The sequence below is a fragment of the Orcinus orca genome, chromosome 2 (genome assembly GCF_937001465.1).
Source record: "Orcinus orca chromosome 2, mOrcOrc1.1, whole genome shotgun sequence".
Taxonomy (NCBI): Eukaryota; Metazoa; Chordata; class Mammalia; order Artiodactyla; family Delphinidae; genus Orcinus; species Orcinus orca.
The window spans coordinates 85286926-85295665 of NC_064560.1; positions in this window are offsets into that span (position 1 = coordinate 85286926).

Below are 8740 nucleotides of genomic sequence, written 5' to 3' on the forward strand. Positions count from 1 at the left end.
AGTGCTAGCCATTCATTTGTCCTCTGACCTGTCCTCCTGGTTTTGGTCCCCAGCACGTCCTGTTTCTCTCTCTGGATGACCACCAATCTATCAGCGATACTCTTAAAGAGAGGTACTTGGGAGGCCCCCCTGTTCCAGATATGGCCTGAACCGCAGGCCATATCCGGAATAGCGGCCTGCCAGAAAATGTGAAGTCTCCACATGTCCCTCTCCATCCTAGAGTTAACGTTGAGGGGTGTTTGAATTGGCTGAAGAGACTCAGAGCTCACCAGGCTTCTTGGTGCCAGGTCTCTTTGTGCCTGGGTGGTCTGCCTGGAACCCAGCTGCCTCTTCGTGGTCAGGAGGAAAGACCAGGAAGCTCTTTGAACCTGATGTCTCTGGTTTGTGATGGAAATAAAGGCCAGTTCCATCCTCACAGGCCTGCCGTGGTCAAATGGGGCTGACACAGCCCTTCCCATGCCCGTGATACAGCCTGCCTAGGGCTGATTTCCATTCTGTGGCAACTTGCACCCTGCCCCCAGGGACTGTGCGGAGGCTCCTTAACTCCCCCGGCCCATTATGCTGCGAAACTCTTGGGTGACCTTGCCCTGTCCCTGGAACTGACTCCCAAGTACCAGTTATACTGTTTCCCAGAATTGAACTGTCCCCACGGTTTCCCTTTCCCTTCTTTGTCAGCTTTTTCCTCCAGGGTCTTGGCATGTTGGCTTTGCTTCCTGTAGCCATGTTTTAAATAATATATGTTGAGTCTGGTAAGTTCCTCCGCCGAGCCTGGGGCTTTCCATGGGCCAAGGACTCCTTCCTTGCCATTGTCTGCTTTACCCTTTCAACAAACATTCAGTCTCTGCCTTGTGCCAGGTAAACATGACAAGGTCCTTGCTCTCACAGAGCCATGCCATTGGGAAGACAGACCAACAGATGTTTACACTAAAGCCTGATGAGAGTGGGCCGGGCAGATCCTGTGGGCTTGGAGCTTATAGGAAGGGGCACTCACTTGGGTTAGGGTGGGGCTGTGTGTGAGGGAGAGCTGCTTGGAGAAGTTGGCGTCTGACTTGAGACCTGCAGCAGGTGAGGAGGAATTGGGCAGGGAGGTGTACGTGCAGGGTGGGCTGGGAGAGGAGAGGACACAGCTCCTGGAGTCCTGTGTGTGAGGGTGGACTTCAAGGTAGGCAGAGGCTAGATCACTTTCAGCTATGCAAGGAGTTTGGACTTATCCTAAGGACAGTGGCAAGTCACAGGAGAATTTGAATCAGGGGAGAGAGTCAGGCTTGCATCTTAGAAAGGCAGCTGGCTGCTGTGTGTGAATAGACGGGGAGTGGGGCGAGCTTGAGGAGGGGAGACCAGCGAGGAAGCTGTTATCCTCTTAGAACTGACAGTGTGTGACGGGCAGTGTGGCAGCTGGGAAGGAGAGGAGTGGGGGGGCGGGGAGACTTCAGGAGTTAGTGTTGATAGCACATCTCGGGAAAGGTGAGTGTGTTATGATTAGCTCCATTTATCCGATGGAGACACCAAGGAGGAGAGGTGAGATCATCTGTGCACAGTCTCATGGTGGGGCAGTGGGCAAATCGGCCTTGGAAACTCAGGTCTTACTCCAGAGGCGGCACCCTTCCCGCTGCTGCCTTCTGAGTGTGGAGAAGTGGGAGGCGGTGTGTGGGTCTCATCAGGCTGAGGAGCTTGGGCTTCATCCTGAAGGCAAAGAGCACCCCTAGGATGGCTCTAGGCAGGGCAATGGAGGACCAGACTCGTGTGTGAGAGAATCTGACAGCTGCGTGGAGGCTGGATTTGTGGGAAGTGAGATTGGGAGTGGGAGACCAGCTAGGAGGCCCATTGCCTCCGGATGGGACACAGTGGGGGTCTCGACTAGAGCTGCAGTGGGGGAGCTGGGAGGAGGAGAAGGAGGTGAGATGTGAAGGACTCGATGGGGGGGGCAGGCAGGTTGTGAGTGGGTAGATGGTGGTGCAGCAAGAATGAGGGAGTGGGGGTGGGATCTGGAGTGCAAGACCAGTTTTGGAGATACTGAGCTTGCGGTGCCATGGGACGGCCAGGTGGGGATGTCTTGTAGACAGGTGGAAGTTTCTAGGATGGAGATAATGATCAGGAAGTTTCAAGTTGAAGGCTGGGCCTGTGTCAAGTGCAAAGGGAATCCAACTTTCCGGGGAAAGGTAGAGGAAAAGGGATGCCCACTAAGGAGTTAGACTTTCTAGGAGATAGTGCCTGATGGGCATGGGCATGGAAGGGGGAGATGTGCTGCCTCTGGGAAGGCGAGAGCAGAGGTCATCAGAGCTGACGGAGTGCAGAGAACTGGACAGTGGGGCATGGTCAGTGGTGTGGAATGCCACAGAGAAACGTCATGACCAGGGGCTGACCTTTGACTTGACTCCTTTAGCCATGGTGACCTTGGGGACGTATCCCAGAGCTCAGCTGCAGGGGTTGAGGCCTTGAGTAGGTGGGAGCAGTGGAGGCAGGGAGGGCAGAGAACTCTGGAGTACCTTTCCAGGGAGAGGGTAGTTGGAGGGGAGATGGGATTGAGAGTGAGCTTTTGCAGTTCAGCAGAGGTGAAGTTGGAATTGATCACGAGAACTTTTCTAGGAAGCTAAGGGGAAAAAAAAGGAAGAGACCCCAAAATAGAACATGCAAATATGCAGAGATGGGTGAGTTTTCTGAACAGATCCCTTCTCCTGATATAACTCAGATTTGGCTGGGCTGGCATGGGCTGGGCTGGCACAGCTTGCTGGGCACATGGGCCCCGGTTCTGCTCCTTGCCTCAGCCCCATATGGCCTGGGCCCCCGACCAAGCTCTGAGTCCTACCCTGAGGTGGCCTCTTGTTGCCTCTGCCACAGACTTTGGCAGTGAATGTTTGGTGGGGGTGGGGGGGTGGTATTTAGGCTTCCCTCTATCTGCTTACCCAGCCTCTGCAAACCCCCTCTGGCCCTGGGCTGGGGTGGGGTCAGCTTGGCTGTGCCCCTGGTTTCCCTGGGCTCAGCCGCGTTTGGCTCCTGTAGCCTCTGCAGTTGCTGGTGACAGAATTCGGCCTCTGTGCTTGAAATGCATTTTGCAGAGACCCAGGCACTGCCCTATTCTACCTTGGCAAAAGCGGCTCACAGCAATGCAGTGCAATGGTGCTCACTTATCAAGCACCCTCTCTGTGCCAGTCATTGAGCTAGGCATCAATATGCCATCTCAGTTGATCCTCATAACAACCCTGAAAAGTAGACATTATTATCCCCATTTACAGATGAGTGCTTCCTGTTAACCGGACGTGACTGTGCTGGGAAACGTCTTTCTAGGACTTGGGTGGGATTGTATCAGCACAGTTCCATCAGTGCACCCACCTGGGACCTTGTGCCTGGCTGGCAGGTCGGAAGCTACTCAGAGGGACTGAGGGTCTGTTCACCACTCATCCTTCCTGGAAGTGGCAGCTTGAGTCCTGGAGGGAAATCAGGCTTCTAAGTCAGACTGACTGAGCTGTAGGTCTCTTTGCCACAGAGAACCTAACCTCTTGGAGCCTCAGTTGTGTCCTGTTTGATATTTCCCCTCAATTTATATAAGTGGATGTTGACAATGTGTATATCTGAGATGCCAAGGCACTCAGAGCTGGACTGGTGAATGTTCTAGATGACCGAAAGAGTCCGGATCCTGACAATTAGGCATCCCTAGCAAGAGGGAGAGTAACAGGGAAACTGAGGTCCTGTGGTGGGGACTAGAAAACCATTTGCTCTTCTGCAGGATGGGGTCTCATTTCTTTCCCACTTGAACCCAGATTCACACTCAATCTTTCTCAGCCAGTATCTCAGAAAGCCACTGCTGATAGATGGGAATGGCTCAAGGATGACCCTAAGCTAAGATCAACAGGATTTAACAGCCCCGTGTCTCAGCCCAAGGAGGCAGTGCCTTTGGAGGGGCTGTAATAGGAGCCCTTTACTTTCCAACTTTCCAGCCCTTTACTCCTCCACCTCTCTTCTAAGTGCTGTGTTCTGATCTGACACCGACCTTTGAAGGAGATGGTCATAAACCAGACTGCCTAGCACCCAGGAGAGCCTCAGTAGAAGTTTGTTAAATGACTGGCTGATGATGTTGTAGGAACCAACCAGGATTAGAGAGACCAAGCAAAGCCCCACGGGGGGACCTAGTTGGAACTGGGGTTATTTACCCTGAAAAAGAAGTAGATTTAGAAGGACATGACCTCTGTGTTGAAATCCCTGAAGGGCTCTATTCCAGGAAGAGGGATTAGACGTGGTCTGTGTAGCCTTGGAGGGAGGATAGATTTAGGACCGATGGGTAGAAGTCTTCCACTGTGTCAGAGCTAAACAAGAGGGGCAAGGCTGCCTTGTGGCTAAGCTCATCGCCACTGGAGGTATGTTAGCAGAGGCTACATGACGTCCAAAAGGGCTGTTTGAGGGGCTCCCAGGTTGGACTGAATGACCTCTGAGAGTTACTTCTGACCCCAAGAATGGGGATTCTTGGATCACGGTATCTATGAAAGTGAACTGTTTGTGGGAAACCACATGTCTGCATGCATTTCTTTTCCTCACTCAGGTGGCCCCAGCAGGCCCAAGGATCACATCAGAATTGGGTGGGTCCTGCGACACCGTCCATCCTCCAGAGATTTAAAAGCATGTTTATTTCAGCCTACAAACAAGAAGGAAATGCAGAAGATAGAATGAGAAAGTTTTGTCTACTCCGGTCCAGACAGGAGATAGAAGAACTGCTGATTTAGCTCCTTTTTCTCATTTTGTAAACAAAGAAATGGAGGCCTGGCCTGGGGTAGGGTCTTGCTTAACTTGGGTCAGTGATCAAGCTGGGGCTTCATCTTTGGCCTCCCAGCCATGTCTGGTCAGGAGACTTCGTTAGTCTTGAGTCTTGTGGGAGTCTTGAGTCTTGTCCGCATGACTCCCACAAGATCCTGCTCTGCCTCAGGCCTTGGGCACTGAGAATGGAGGCTCAGAGATGGATTTTGAGTGGGGCGGGCAGGAGAGGGAGTAGGGTGGAGTGGAGGGAAGAGTTTGTCTCCAGAAAGGCTTGGGAGTGTATATAGTTGACCCTTGAACAAGCGGGGTTAGTGGTGCTGACCCTCTGTGCAGTCGAAAATCCACGTATAACTTACAGTCTGCCCTCGGAAACTGCTGTTCTGCATATGAGGACTCAACTGACCGGGCATAGGACTGTGTAGCACTGTAGTTTCTATTAAAAAAAAAAAAAATCCACGTGTAAGTGGACCCACGCAGTTCAAACCCATGTTGTTCAAGGGTCAACTGTGTTACCTACACACTTGGTCTCTGCTAAGACTCTGTTCTTAAGTGGCCACCAGGTGGCACTCCCGCCACAAGCCCAGTGACATATGGGCAGAGTTTTGGGGCTAGGGATACCGGGCTGCCCTTGGAAGCCATGGGAGGACTTACCATGATTTGGAGTGAGCTGAGTGCCCTGACAAAAGGAGAAAAGGTCTCTCTTCTGCCAGTCTCCTGTTCATCACTGAATATCCCCCTGTGGATTTTTACTTTTTGTCTCTCAACTTGACTGGCCAGACTCCGATCTTAGCAGTTTAGGGTAGGGCCAGTCAAATAAAAATGCATCTAGAATGACTAGGACAGAGAACAGAGATCCAGGAATGGGATGCTGCTGGGAAGTATTGACCCTCAGAGCTAAGAAAGGTGGTGGCAATTCTGAGAAGTTCTTCATTTAGGGTGGCTCTGAGCTGGCCTAGAAGGAAGAGGAAGCCTGGGGTAGGAGGGGAGGGGCAGGCACTAGAGGGGACATCCTGTCAGAGGTTTAGGGGTGGGCAGACCACTGAGAGGGTGAGATGTGGTATTAGCGTCTGTATGAGCCGAGGTGGTTTCCTCTGCGTGCCTTGCTTGGTCCAGCCCTGAGCCCTTACATGGTCTTTCATGAGTTGGGCAAGTCCAGTGGTAGCTGAGGCTATTATGACCATGCCTGTGCCTGTGAGACAGGGGCCTACACACCATGAGCACACAGTAAGTTGGAATTCTCAGATGTGGCCTACATGACCATCAATATCTTAATTTTGAATTATTTGCAAATATTTTAAAATTGGGAGTTTCCACAAAAACTCATTTTTAGTTTCTCTTGAAAAATCAGCTGTCTGTCATACTGAGTGTACTTTCCCATGGCCCCCAGGGCTGGAGCTGTGTACAGCTGCCCTGAAGACAGATCATCCTGGTCTCTCTGCCCCTGCAATGGGTGGTGGTGGTGATGGGGGGACAGGAAGAGTTGGCTATTATTAGTAGCTGCAGGTCCTAGGTGGGCACCAAGCTCTGAGGCTTCATGAAGGGGCTGTCGTGGGCTTGGGCTCCTTATACCTCCCACAGGCCTCTTGTTAGGGGTGGGTCATTCCTTTGAAGACCAGGTGTAGCCATGGGATCAGGGCTGAGGAGGGGTCAGAGGAAGCCTGGAGTGTGAGGAATGCTCTGAGTATGGCCCTAAAAGGCCTTACTTGGAAGGCTGGGGAAGGCTTCCAGGGCCTCTTGCGGCTTTGGGACCTCAGGTCTATGTGTGTCCATTTCTCTGACTCCCCAAGGGGCTTCTTGGATTTGGCTGTGCCTCCACTGCCCACAGGGAAGACCTCTACGAGGTAGGTTTCTCCTAGATAGAAGCCCCCGCATCATCTCTTTCTCACAGCCTCCTCCCCCTATTCCCCCCATGTGGAGTGGCAGGGAAGGGGAAGGCAGGACTGTGCCTCCCCCTCAGACCTGTCAGCGTCCACATCTGTTGCTTCCTCTGCTGATCCATTTCCCATCATTGACTCTGAGTGTGGATTGTGCCCCTGTCCTTGGTTCAGGCCCAAAAGCCAGCCTTGGGCCCCAGTGAAGAAGGCAGGCTCCTGTCACCACCTACACCATTCTGGTTTGATTTCCCCGTGCTACCTGAGGCAGGCAAGTCCACGCCAAACACTGGCCCTGTGCTCTCCCCACCCTGGGTACCCGTTCTCCTTCATGCCCTTACTCTAGCTGCGCTCTTTCGCTATAGAGTTACTGTCCCAAATCACTTTCACGGGCTCGCTTCTCACCTCCCCTGGCTGCCTGTAGCCAACCAGGAGTGGGCTGCCATCTGGTGCTGGCCCTTTGCCCTTAGATTGGCTGGCTCGGGGTGTCAATTGGGGTGAAGCAGGTGCTGAGATGAGCATGGAGGAGCCCAGCCAGAGGCCCTCCCTGAACATGAGGTGGGACGGTCTTCAGCACTACCCCGTCACCCTCACCCCAGCCTGGAAAAAAATTCCCTGGCACCTGCCCCAGTTTCCATCTGCTGCCCTGTTTCTTGGGAGGCTGAGCCCAGCCCCTGACCTGCCCTCCTGTTCAGCACCTGGTAACCTGGGCCCCTGTCTGGGTCTTTCTGAGGATCGTTTGGATCCAGCCACACACAGGAGGCAGTAGCGGAAGGGTGCGATGCATTGAGAGCATTATGATATCGAAGATAAGGGTGTGGGCCCCAGAGAGACTGCGTGGACTTCAGTCCCAGCCCTTCACTAATGAGCTGTGTGACCTTGGGCACATCTCATCCCCTCTCTGTTCCTTGGTTTCCATGTTTGCAAAAGGAGCCAAATAATAGCACCTACCTCTTAAGCTTGAGAAGATGAAATGAATTAAAACGAAGCTATGAAACGTTCACGGCACATAGTAACCTCAGCATTAGCTATTGCTATTGGAGTCAGAAAACCCAAGTTCCCATCATGGCTCCATCAGCTGAGCTTGGGGAGATCTCTCTCCCTCCCTGTGCCTCAGTTTCCTTCTCTAATATAGGGATGTGCTCTCTCGCTCACTAAGGGAGAGAATGTAGGACTGGCAGGGAGAACGTAGGTGGAAGTGGGTTGTGTGTTGTGAGTTGCTGTGCACGTGGGCAGTGTTATCATCAATTCTGAATTCTCAGTTCTTAAAGGCAGGGCAGGCAATTTCTTAATTTGCTTACCTTGCAGAGAGGGCAGACACTGGGGGTCATAAAGTTCAGCAGATGAGGCTGGAAACAGAGTGTCACTCTTGGAGGCCAGCCTGGGCCAGGACGTGCTGCTGGCTTCAGGGCCACAGGCTTGGGTATAGGACTGGGGAGGGGCTGTTCGACTGTCCACAGCCTCCCTCTCTTTGTGGCAGTGTACCTCTGGGCATCATGAAGCTGTTGGCCCTACCCAGCAGGCCAGGAACCTAGTCCTGCTCTATCTCTGGAGGCATCCTGATTTCACCTTTTGGCTTGTTGGGGTATCTTAGGAGCACTTAGGGAAGAAAGGAGGGATAGCTGGAAACCAAATATGGAATGGTAAGGCAGAACTTCCCGGTGATAACCTTTTCTTGGCTGTGGAGCTGGACAGAGGGCTGGAGCTGGGGCTGGGGCCAGGGCAGCCTGTTCCCTGTCTTTGGTGGTGTCTGCAGTATGTGAATCGAGTCCAGCTAGGTGTGTGTGTCTTGGAGGCCCCAATGCACCTCTGCTCCTTCCTCCCCAACCTGTCTTCTCTCGTGCAGTCCATCTGGGGATAGACATCCAGTAAGCACTGGATAAGTGGATTTCCCATCCATGGTTACCTTGGGCCGAAACAGAGATGGAGGGTCTGGACCCTCTCTGGTTTGAGGGAGAGGAGACTTCTTTACAAAGGGCAAACATGTGGCTCTGAAAAGATGAGCTGACGGCAGAGCTTCCTGGGGCTGTTCAGATGACTGCAGAGGGACTGGGCCGGACCCTGCCGGGGGTCACCACCAGGTCATCAGGTTGCCTGCGCAGCTGAGCCCTATGCATCTTGTG